Here is a 12,514-nt window from a genome sequence, read left to right on the forward strand (position 1 = left end):
GATTAGTAGACTCCTCAGGGGCTCTACATCGGTCACATACAGTACCTCCTTGCATTCCTCTTGACCTCAAATTTTTCTTAACCGCTATACACCCAGTTACAATTTGCCACAAAAAATGTTTCATCTTGGGTGGGCAGTGTACTTTCCAACAGAACGCCTTCAACGGTGTTATCGAAGGACCAAACTGGGGTGGCATACTTTCTATGTCCGGATATACTCATTCCACTTCATATCCAGATTTAACCGTGTATTTCCCATTGTTTGTAAAATGCTATCCATTTCGGTCTTCTAGGTGAAATCTGTTTATAGGAATACTTTCAATAATTTTCATATCTTGCGGATCCACCAGAGTCCGAATAACCTGTAGATTCCATGACCGTGATGTTCCATCGATAAGAGCATCCACTGTTAGTTCCGGGTAAAGATTGTGTTGATTTTTATTTGCTGGTCTCGGGCGAGTGGATGGAAGCCAAGGGTCATTCCATACTGAGATAGATGATCCTGTTCCCACCCTTTTAATTAGTCATTTGCTAACCAGAGATCTAGCAGAGACAATACTACGCCAGCCATAAGATGACGAGTATGATCTAATGGGTTCCAGGGGTGAAGCATTCCTGAAATATCTCCCTTTGAAAACACGAGAAAAAAGCGTGTTAGGTTTGTCCATTAATCTCCAAAATTGTTTCCCAAGCATAGCTGTATTAAAGTCTGTAAGATCCTTAAATCCCAAACCTCCATCATCCTTAGGACTACAGAGTTTGTCCCATGATTTCCAATGTTACTAATTTAAATGTGTGATATTTTTGTTTGTATTATTATTTTTGTGTTAAATATTAGTATTTTTTGTAACTGAAATATTAGTATTTTTGAAAATAGTATCATCATATGAATATATTTTAAAATGTACAATTAGCATAACCACCCTAAATTTCACCATCCAATTAGCAACAACTTTTGTCATATCCTCAGAGCAAATAAGCAACTTGGCAAAAAAAAATTATGAAGAAAATTATTACTATTTGTTTGTTTTATCGGTTGTGTACGCACGCTATTGTAATGAAAATACTACTAGCAATCATAGAAGTAAAACAAGGCTATTTATTGTTCGTGTAAAATATCATGAATCAAATCAATCAGGTGGAGAAAGAATTAAATATGAAACGTCCAACCACAGAAGGCAAGAAGTGGCTCTGATAATGGTGCAGTCGTCGTCCGAACCCATATATTCACCGGTTGAGAATCATGTATTTTTTTTTTTTTTTTGTAACTGAGAATCATGTATTGTACAAGTACCGATTAAAATTATATTCAATCTTTAACAGAAAAAACAATTCCAAAATATATTAGAAATGGATGGGAGAGAGTGGAGAATGGGCATAGATAAGCGTGTCGGCCGGATCGTAGCGCCCGGTTGTTGGGGTTTACTTCTTTCATTATTACTAGAACAACAAATTTTTATCTAACCAAACTGGTATATAACTTAATTGTATTTCTACTAAATCTGAACTATAAATCTTTTTTTGATAAAGAAAAAAATGGGTTTGAATTATAAATCTTTTTCTCATACGAAATATATTATTGCTAATAATATATGACCTTAAGAAATATAAAGATTATTTTGTTAGGTTTATCTTTTATAATAATTTTTGAAACCCTTTATCAAAAATAATAATAATAATAATTTTTGAAGAGGTGATTGAATAATTTTTGAGACAATTATTTTATCTTGTACGAACTATTTCTCGATGTATATTCACCTCGTGTGCTCAGAAGCGCACGAGCAAAAGGAAACTTTATTTTTTCTCACTTATTTTTATTTTGAAGCAAAATATTTGAATAATTACTATTTCTCTCTTTGTTTGGTAATTTAGGGTAAAGGAAATTGAGGGAAAATAAGAGAAAAAGAATGACAACACAGAAGGGCACTGACAGTCGTATGATAAGGAAGTGGTTCGATTTGACGTTTGACTTGTCTTTTCAGTCTCTCTCTTCTTTTCAATTTCTACATTTTCGTTTTTTCTTTACATCAAAATATAGGCAAAAGTACATTATTATCAACACATTACATCTGTGTTTTATGCCACAGAACATTTATGTAGATATAGGCAAAAGTTTGAAATACATCATCGTCGTGATTGGCCTTATTTCCGTAAGTCTTGTGTTATAGGTTTCCCCACTCGTCTTGGGTAAATCATTCATGGTATCATAACATTCAGTGTCTATTACTAGCATGAGTCCTGTTTTATAAAAGACATTAGATGGTTGTCATATATACTTATTTTTTATCATTAAACAGAATGATTAAATCAGCTCTATAATGATAGTTTTCTTAACCCTTAGTACTTTTATCATATCTTAGTTTCGTGAAAAAGACTCGGGGGTTTTCGAGAGTCTGATAAAATGTTCACGTTTGCTGTTGAGCACTTAGAACATCTTCAATTCCACTATATTTTCACTATAAAATAGAGTTTAGAGTGAAAAATAAAATGAACCATTAAAGATAGTCTAAAATGCCGGTTTATGGATTTAACACTATACATATCACTAAATTATAATCCTATATTTCTCAAGGACCTTAAAATATGATATTCACTTTGTTGACATAGCAAAAAAAAATCATAGTTATTAGAGGTTTAATACCTTTTTGTTTTGCTGGAGATTACTTTGTTATTTAATGGCAGTGTAAAGTTTTTTATTAAAGAGTTCTCTTATAAAACTACAACTAACTATTTTGTTAGGATATTAGTGCATTTATAACTTATAAGTTATTCATTATTTTTAATAACTAAGAGGTTTTAGATCCAAAAGTTTGTATGTTTCTCTAAAGTGGGACCGTTTTTTATATTTAACGCTTCGATTGTTTACGATTAATTAATGAATCTCATAAGTTTCGGTCCAATCTCATACAACGGATGGTGAGTTGATTTTTTAGAGGCTTGAATGTTTTGTATACTAATGTTGCAATCACCACATGACATTTCTCTATGTTTTGGCATGATTCATAAGGTATCATAAATCACTTTTTGGTATGTTACCTTTTTTTTTAAACTCTTTTAAAACGGATGTAACACGAAGACTTCCCGGAAAGTCACCCATCCTAGTACTACTTTCGCCTAAACACGCTTAACTGCGGAGTTCTGATGGGATCCGGTGCATTAGTGCTGGTATGATCGCACCATGTTACATATATCTCTACTATTATAACTAAAACATGCTTAACTTTAGTTTTTTTCAATAAATAATCAAAAAAATAAATACATATTTTGACATATAATCAATTCTTTTAAATTATTTATATATCGCAAACTAGAATGTTACATTATCATTCACACAATACATGTTAAAAGCACTTGACTAAACGGAAATTATAAGAGCATAATCTGAAAAAATTATATGTAATTTTTCATTTTGAAACAAAGAGCAGGTGGGTAGCTGGTAAAAGACTGGGTTGTCATTTCAGTCAGTTACCAAAGAGTAAATGGGAAAGCGGGTCCTGGTTTGGCTGGATCCTAAGATTTTACCCTCTGAGGCCATCTCCAACCCAATTCCAAAACACTATTTTAGTGTGATTTTGACACTAAAACTTTCTCCAACTCAACTGCAAAAATCACACTATTTTAGTGTTACACTATAATTTTACACCAAATTTGGTGTGACACTATTCACTACACTATAACACTATTCACTCCACTAAAATACTATTCACTTATTTTATTAATAAATTATACAATTAAATAAATGACAAATAAAAAGTTAAATACATATAATATTATAAAATAACTTTTAGTGTGAAGTTTAGTGTGAAGTTTAGTGTTGTGGTTGGAGAAAAATATTTTTTAGTGTTGAAACTACACCAAAATAGTGTAGTTTTGACACTATGGGTCGGAGATGCTTATTAATTTTGTAACATTCATTGTTTTTCATATTTCTAAGAATATTTTTTTGTCAAATATGTGTTCCATGATCGTTCGTCATTGATGTAAAAAATGGTTTAATATTGAGACGAAAGAAGACTCTGGAGAATGAGCCTGATTAGGATTATGTCCTTAATCTATGTTACACTCCGTTTTAGGGTGAATCCTTTCCACCTTTTTAGTTATTTGAGTTTATAATTTTTATAAGATATGAAATTCAATTCTTTTTAAAGTGTACTTATATATTGATGCATGTGGAAGCAGGTGATTACGCAGAATTTAATCCAAACACATTTTTTATTAGCAATGGGATGGTACCCACATTTTGCATTTTATATACATGCCACTTTCTCAAAACTTTGAAAACTATTTAATTTACTCCCCCACTCCCTTTTCTCCATCTTTCTATTTTCTAATATTAAATAAATTATTTTTCTGTCATTTGCTTGCTTTTTGTTTTTCATTTTCCGACAGGGCTAATTTTTATATTATATTTACAAGATTTAGGGAAAAGTTAAAAAGATGCCACCTAAACACTTGAATACTATTAAATAATTAAGTTTGATACGTGGAGATATATTAATCACCACATTTCTAAACCACTAAATTATCATCCATGGTTACCCTCAGTTTTTCCTTTTCTTCTTTTTTCTTTTAATGGAATACTATTTTTTATATATCCTTTATCTTTCACAAACTCAAATATAAATATGATTTAGAAGGGGACCAGAGCACGTAGAAGTATGTGTGGATTGCGTGTATGAATAGTTAGACAAAATCGTAATATGAATTTTATAAATTATAAGAACACAAAAGTAACAAGTGAAACTATTCACATGACTAACTAATCCTGTACTAATTTGGAAATTTCCACTGTTCTTTAACAGTGAACAACTAACGAAGGTCTATGAACTATATAGTTATATGTACACTTTTTATGCATTACCAACTTTGAGCTGTTGACACACCAAACATACATATATGCATTAATCTATTGGTAACATATGTGAGGTCAATGATATGCAACGATTATGTATATACAATATACGTATGATAATTTAGTGTCCTGATCTGAATATTCTTATTTTGATGAATTGTAAGAGCCAGCAAAATTGACAAAAAAAAAAGTAAGAGCCAGCAAAAAGTTTACAATGGTCAAAATGTACAACCAATAAGAAAGAAGAAATATATAAAGCCATCATTTTTCCTATCAGTATTACATACTCTACTGGTCTATGAAGTTAGAGAAGTATGGTATAGTTTGAACAAGATTTGACTTAACTAAATTAGATTTTGTTAAAAAATACAAAACATGTACACATCCGTGCGGTTGAGTGTATATATCATCTCTATATAAATATATAGATATATAGATATATCTCAATATATAGATGTATGTATGCTGTGTTAAAACTTTTTCCAAGAGATGACGACAGCGTGAATGCAGCCAAAAATAACATGAAACCAGGAAGTTCCACACTTCAAAGTCGTCTTCAAGTGAAACTCCTGAAACTGAAACATCAAATGAAGAAACTTAGATACCAAATAATTCATATATAGGTGTCCACCAATAACCCATGTCTACGTTTTGAGTGCAAGCCCATTGGCTGAGGTCGATCTGACTTTTTGACTTGTAGACTGCAAGTTGTAGGTTTTTTTTGTGTGTTTATAATATAGGGTTAATTTGCATAAATATGTAGGTATGTATATATGGTTGCTGGATTCATGTATTCCTATATATATTTATAGAAAGAGTCAGGATGAAATTAATTGAAACGCAGCTGAATGTTGTGAGTTTGTGATTCAAATGTTGATGAAAAATTCGTAGAAAAAATGAGAAGTGGCTGAGCATAATAAAATTAGGTTCTTGTGGGAAGGAGTTGGGTCAATACACAACTTAAATTCTCTTTTAAGTGATTGTGGTGGAAAATCTATATCATAGTGATGATATTGTCTCTCTTAATGTTTGTATTCGGAATGTCACTAAATATGCCCTCCATATCTCTACCATCCATTCGACTAGTCAAAAAATCAAAACCTAACGGCATCTGAAAAACAAAAGACCATAAAACGTCTGGACTAATAACTATATATATATAAGAAAATGGAATTATCAAATCGCTGATCCTTGCTTCACGAGAGTTTCTCAATTATATATGTATTTTTACTCTATTTAGCTCTGTTTTTATCGCATTTCACTTCATTGTAATGGTTCTCTTTCCAGAGCATTTAAATGAAATGGTATTTACAGGGAAAAAAACAATATAAACAAAAACAACGGTAATATTTCTAATAAAAAAATGCAGTACTTATAATACGGGTCCAAAAACATTTACAAATAACATGGCATATCTTGGACTATTAAGACATAATATAGTCAGTCTAATATGTGTTGTGCATACTAAACTGAATTTATCTTTTCTTAATCTAATTACTATAAGTTAAGCCAGTTAAAGAAAAAAGGGGATTCACCAATTGAGCAATGGGTATGTACACGTTGGCTGGCGACTCTTTGTTAATCTAATCCTACAAGGATGGCAAAAAAAAAAATTGACCCTATTTTGGTGATAAGATATTATATTTCTCGAGGGAGCTTTTAAAGTTGACAAATGTCGCTTTGAAACATTTGACCAAAGTATATATATTGGCCGCATGATTATATATAACTGGGAATTTTGTAGTTTGTAACTTTATCGTAAGTCTAATATGCTTCATTTGTTTTTTTTTTTTTTTTTTTTTACGTTGCAGTGCACTCACATGGTCTCTGCCCTAAATCATTGGCATTTGATAACAAGTAATTTTCATTTCTCAATTAGCTATCACATCGACCGGTCTATATAATATGTGCACCTCCTCCACTTATAAGGATTGGTTATATATATACTTTTGTTTTTCCTAATGCGGTTTGGAAGGATTACACGTCGTCGTTGGATGAAAAAGTTAACCAGTAATCTCCAAGACACTTCGAATCAACTTGTCTAGTTGTCATACGAACCGACAAACTTGTGTATGCGTAGTCGATTCCAGTTTAGAATATTGTTGCAAATTTCTCATTATACTAAACCACTGGAGAGGCAAAAATATAACAGATATATGAAAACAAATCAAGAAATTCCCCCCGCATTAAGCATTTTTCCAAAAAAAAAAAATCCCCCGCATTATATTGTCAGTGATATTAAACAATTTTACATATTTTAATCTTATAAAGTTAAATGTTTAGTAATTTTCTATTCAAAATTACATGTCATTTTCATCTATATATAGACATGTGATTACTATTTTTTAATTACAGCCCACATGAATGAAACATAATATAAATAAAGAGAACGTAAAAAGGACATAGTATGATCTTCTTTTTTTTTAACTGCACGTCATAGTTTAATCATAATAACTTTTTATCTCTTTAAAATCTATAGTCAATACTATTTTCAAACTGTTCAAACTTAATTTTTATAACCTTTGCAAATATCTGCCATGAAAACTCGATCGATTAACCAGCGGCCTTGGGCTAGTGGTACTTGAGGGGAAAACCCCCAATACGGTATCCGCAGTTCGAGTCCCGCTGGCCACCCGGGCTAGGGTTAAATCTCAAGAATACGTGGAGTGCCGTGGGTCTCGCGGGAATAGTCGGTTGACCACGTTTGCCGGAAACCCGCGGTTACAAAAAAAAAAAAAAAAAACTCGATCGATTTTACACCAGTTTAATCGAAAATCATTTACTTCTCAAAGAGTTCATTACGAAATGGATTTTCTTAATTTAATTATTTTGTAAGCCCTAATTTTTTTGTTCAAAATATTGTATATTTATTAAATCCATTGATGATATTGACTCTCTTTTGCAAAAATTTTGACATTGCTTGCTTAAAAACATTCACGCACATATGTAAAACAGTAAGTTAAAAAAACATATGTAAAACAGTAAAAGATATTACATGCCATATGCACTTAACTTCTTTTTTTATATGCACTTAACTCCATGATGTGCATACGACAAGTGATACGTGTATTATGGCCTTATGGGGCACGAGAAGAGGCCCTCGCTCTTAATGTCATCCAGATGGAGGATAAGGACAAATTAATTATCAAAAAAGGACAAACTAAACCATTATCTAACCTCTCTTTTGTTTCAAGGTTCGTTCGATGACGCTCTCTATGACAAGTTCGACGGTGTAGAACCGTTCAAAGTTCGGCAGAACCGTTAGGATAAGACAAGAAGAAGATAAGTCGACACGTGTTTCTGGATCTGGGTAGTGTTGGTGATGGGCTTTTGGACTTTAAAACCGGTTTTTTAGTTTGTTGTTGGTTTAGTTATTCTGACCATGGGCCGTTTTTTGCAAGGATCTTCGGCTGGCCCATTCTCTATTTAATGAACAAAAACTTGAAGGAAAAAAAAAACTTCTCTTTTGTTTCTTTTATGAAACAATTTTTTTATTTGTATAAATCTAGAATCAAACGTAATATTTTTAAAAAATTATAAACATGGAAGAGTTCTCTACTCCAATTGTAAAATTTGAAAATCAGTAAATTCATCACAAATATTTATAAAATCTGTATAAAATTTATTATATATAATATAGGGCATTTATTACATATTAAGTGTTTCTGTTATTATTGATGTTGATATGTAAATATAATTTATAATTCTTTTGATTGCAAGAATTTGTCCTTTTTATATAACTCTTACTAATAAATATATTGAATAAGTGTATTGTTAAATAATAACAATTTTTAAAATGTGAAATTTTGTATTAACAATAAAATGTATATGATAACATTGACTATCAATTATTTATAGATTAAACTAATTTATAAAGTTTTAATGAAATTTATATCATATATATATGATATTAAATAAAATATAAAGACATGTTGTTGTTTTAGATAAATCAGATTTTGATTTCAAACTATCTGATTTGGTGAGCCGGATTGTGGCTTTGTTTTTATTTACTTGCATATTTTTATGAACCACTGTATTTAAAAAATCAAAAACTTAAAATAATTAATATGAAAATATATTTCAAAAAAAATTGCTTAGTTTATTCAAAAATGTTGGACCGGGCACTGGAAAAAAAATTCATTTGGATTAAAGAAAAAATATATTTAACCTAGAGATATGAATGGGGTGGGAAATAATTATATAGAGACTTGAAAATTAGAAAATTAGGCATATTTTTCCTATAATGAGAAAGAATATGAAAATTAAAGAAGAGCAAAAACTTCCACTTGATTCAAAAAGAAGTAAATTTCAATTTCAGAAATAATTAAACATTTAGTTATTTAAAGTTTAGTATTAGGGTAAGTGGAGAGATTCTTTTGTGTTAATTTGATCATTTGGGTCCCATTCGCCACAAAAAGTTAAATTTATTAAATAAAGTTTGAAATGAGAATCAAAGGAATTTACCATCACTAAAATTTTATTGCATGGATCCCACATTATATTGTCCCTCAAATCCTTCAAAAGGAAAAAAATCTTCAGCAAATGTAGAGAATCAGATGCAATTAATACAGGAGATCTGAAATAACCAACATTCCATCAAATATCTATGTGTGAATGTACGTATCTTTATACCAAATATATGATTTGGGGGCAGAAAAAGGGTAGATGATGCAAAAAAAAAAGGTCCTTGAGTTATCATATGGCGGGCCTTTAGGAGACCAGTAAACCACTTGTATAAGTTAATACAAAATGCTAAAAGTCCTTGTTACTTTCTTAACACTATTAATAGTTACTAACAATATGCAACCTTCATTAACAAGTAACAATAGTCATATACTCGATTCCGTTTAGTTATAAATATTCCAAAAGCAAGTTTTTTTAACAACTAAGATAGAAAATTGAGCAGATGATTAGTGTATATGATTAGGGATTACACCATCCAAATAATCCGAATAAAGATTTTCATATTCCAAAAGCAATGTAGTTTAATAATGGATAGAGTGGTAAATTTTTTTTAATATAAATATTAAAATGAAATAGATATTATTATTCGATTCAAAAAAAATTTGCATGCATCCGATTCAAAACCGAAATAATTGTACCAAACCTATCCATGCTATACATATTATTATTATTATTAGGTAACTGTACGCCTAAAACCTAAAATCAGAATCTAAATAATTCGAACTTAATGCTGGATTGAAGACTATTATGCACTATAACTAGAGGCTTGATAATTCATATATCCCCTGTATACTATTTGAGAAGCATTACAGTTTTTTTTTGTAGCTACATGTCATCACTAAAATGATTCTTAGAATCATTAGAGAAATATGTTGGTCTAATGTGGCTAAAGTATATAAGGCAATTAATGATTTTTAATAATAAAGATTTGATAAAAAATAGTGTATCTTCTATCATATTTGTTTAATTTTAAACTATTAAATAAATTAAACAACCACAATAACCATATAATAAAAATCTAAATATGTATATGTTATATTTTGAATTTTTACAAACGGCTATAAATTACTAAAACTGTTAAAAGTCTCACATTCAAATTTTATGATCCATGGTTTAAAATTTTTGTTATGACAAAATACCAATGATTACAAAAATTATATAAGTAAAAAGTTTAATTTGATTAATTATTAAGATTAATATACATATCGTTTTAAATTAAACTACAAACCATATAAAATACAATATTTTAGTTTCAAAATTTACTTTGAACAATTTTTTGATAAAATTTTTGAACGATCATTGACAACTTATTTTTTTAAAAATTATAAATTACTAAAACTATTAATCCCACAATGAAAATTTTGTTATCAGTAATTTAAATTTTTTTCTATAAAAGATACAAATGATCAAAAAAACTATATGAGTAGAAATCATCATTTAATAGACATTAATATAAAAATATACTAAAATATATTATCTATGTTAGTATCATTTAAATTACATATCCTATCAAATATATATAAAAAAATTTTGGATTAATAAAATTGATTTATATGTTCGTACTAATTTAATTATATATTTAATGGTTATTGATTTTTAATTATTTAATATATATTTATTATTTCATAATATGTAAAAATATTTAATACATAAAATAATTTTTATATATAATGTTGATTCTGTATAAGGCGCAGATCTTAACCTAGTAAATGATTAAATGTTATGTTTTTAATAGTGGTTGCTAGTTTAAAGTTTTAAGAAAACAATGCATTGAAAAGACTAATGGCGAATGCAAACAGCAAACAAATAAAATATTCAGTAAAAAATTTAGTATTTACATTTCAGTTTTACATTTTTATTTATATCTCTCCGAATGAAGTTTGGTAAAAAGAAAAAGCAGTAGTTACCTTATTGAGTTTGTTTAACATTTGAAATACAGATTCTATATAAAAAATCTTACATAGCGTTTTAACATGTAAACCTGAAAGGAAAACAAACAAGTACGTTTCTTAAACACTGTTAAGTTCTCTGCATGTAGTTACCTTATTGAGTTGGTCATCAAGAAGCTTACACGTTATAACATGATTCTTACCAATTACATGCAAAACATATCGACGGTTGATCAAGAAAAATATCATAAAAGAAAACAACGAATTCATGGAAATTTGATATATGAGGCCATCTCTGAACACAACACTATTTTAATATCGGGAAATTCTTACAAATACTACATTTATAGTACCAATTTTCACGTTTACATTAACCATTTTTACTTTTACTTTTAATGAATGGTAAAAAACATTTATATCTCTAGGGTTAACTAATAAATATATAAACAAATACTAAAAAAATTATAAAACTTTAAAAAAATAATTTCAAACATAATTTTCGATTTTTAAAAAGAAATTTTGAAAAACTAAATCGAAAAAAAATTTATAAAAAATTTTGAATTTGAAAAAGTATAATTCGAAAACATAAAAACAAAAACTTTTTTTAATAATGATTTATTATATATAGAGAGAACACGGGTATAAGAGTATTTTACCACTTGATGAAAAATATATTTTTGAAAATGTCCATTTAGTGGTGGTAAAGATGAAAAGTGTTACCATGAAAGTGGTAAACATGAAATTTCCCCTTTAGTATCAATACTACATCATTTTAGTGTAATTTTAGCATCAATGATTTTTCATCTCCTACAAGAACAACAAATGTCACAGTAAAAAGAATATTTTATTTTATTTTATTATTAAATTAAAAAAATCTTTTAGTTATTTAATATTTTTTATAAATATTCATTATTCTTATAACATATACAATTAATTATTTTTAATACATACTAGAGTAGCAAATACAAAAATAAATATAATTATATCACATAAAATATATTAAACTAAAATAATATTTTTGAAATACATATGAAATTAAATTAACTAAAAATATACAAATGAAAAAAACATACATACATACATACATAGAAAGATTATACCTTGTATTGAAATTATCTTGGTGGAGATGAAAATAATTTATTTGTAATTTTATAAAAGTAAATATATTAAATTAAATTACTTAAACAATTAAAAGATCAAAAAAGTGTTCTGCTGCTACAGTGTTAATCTATAGGTTTCGAATTGTGACGAACCGTTCCGCACTGCTCCACACCGCACCGCTATAAATAGTAACAAAAATCTCTACATAT

This window comes from Brassica oleracea, chromosome C4 (assembly GCF_000695525.1).
Source record: "Brassica oleracea var. oleracea cultivar TO1000 chromosome C4, BOL, whole genome shotgun sequence".
NCBI classification, from domain to species: domain Eukaryota; kingdom Viridiplantae; phylum Streptophyta; class Magnoliopsida; order Brassicales; family Brassicaceae; genus Brassica; species Brassica oleracea.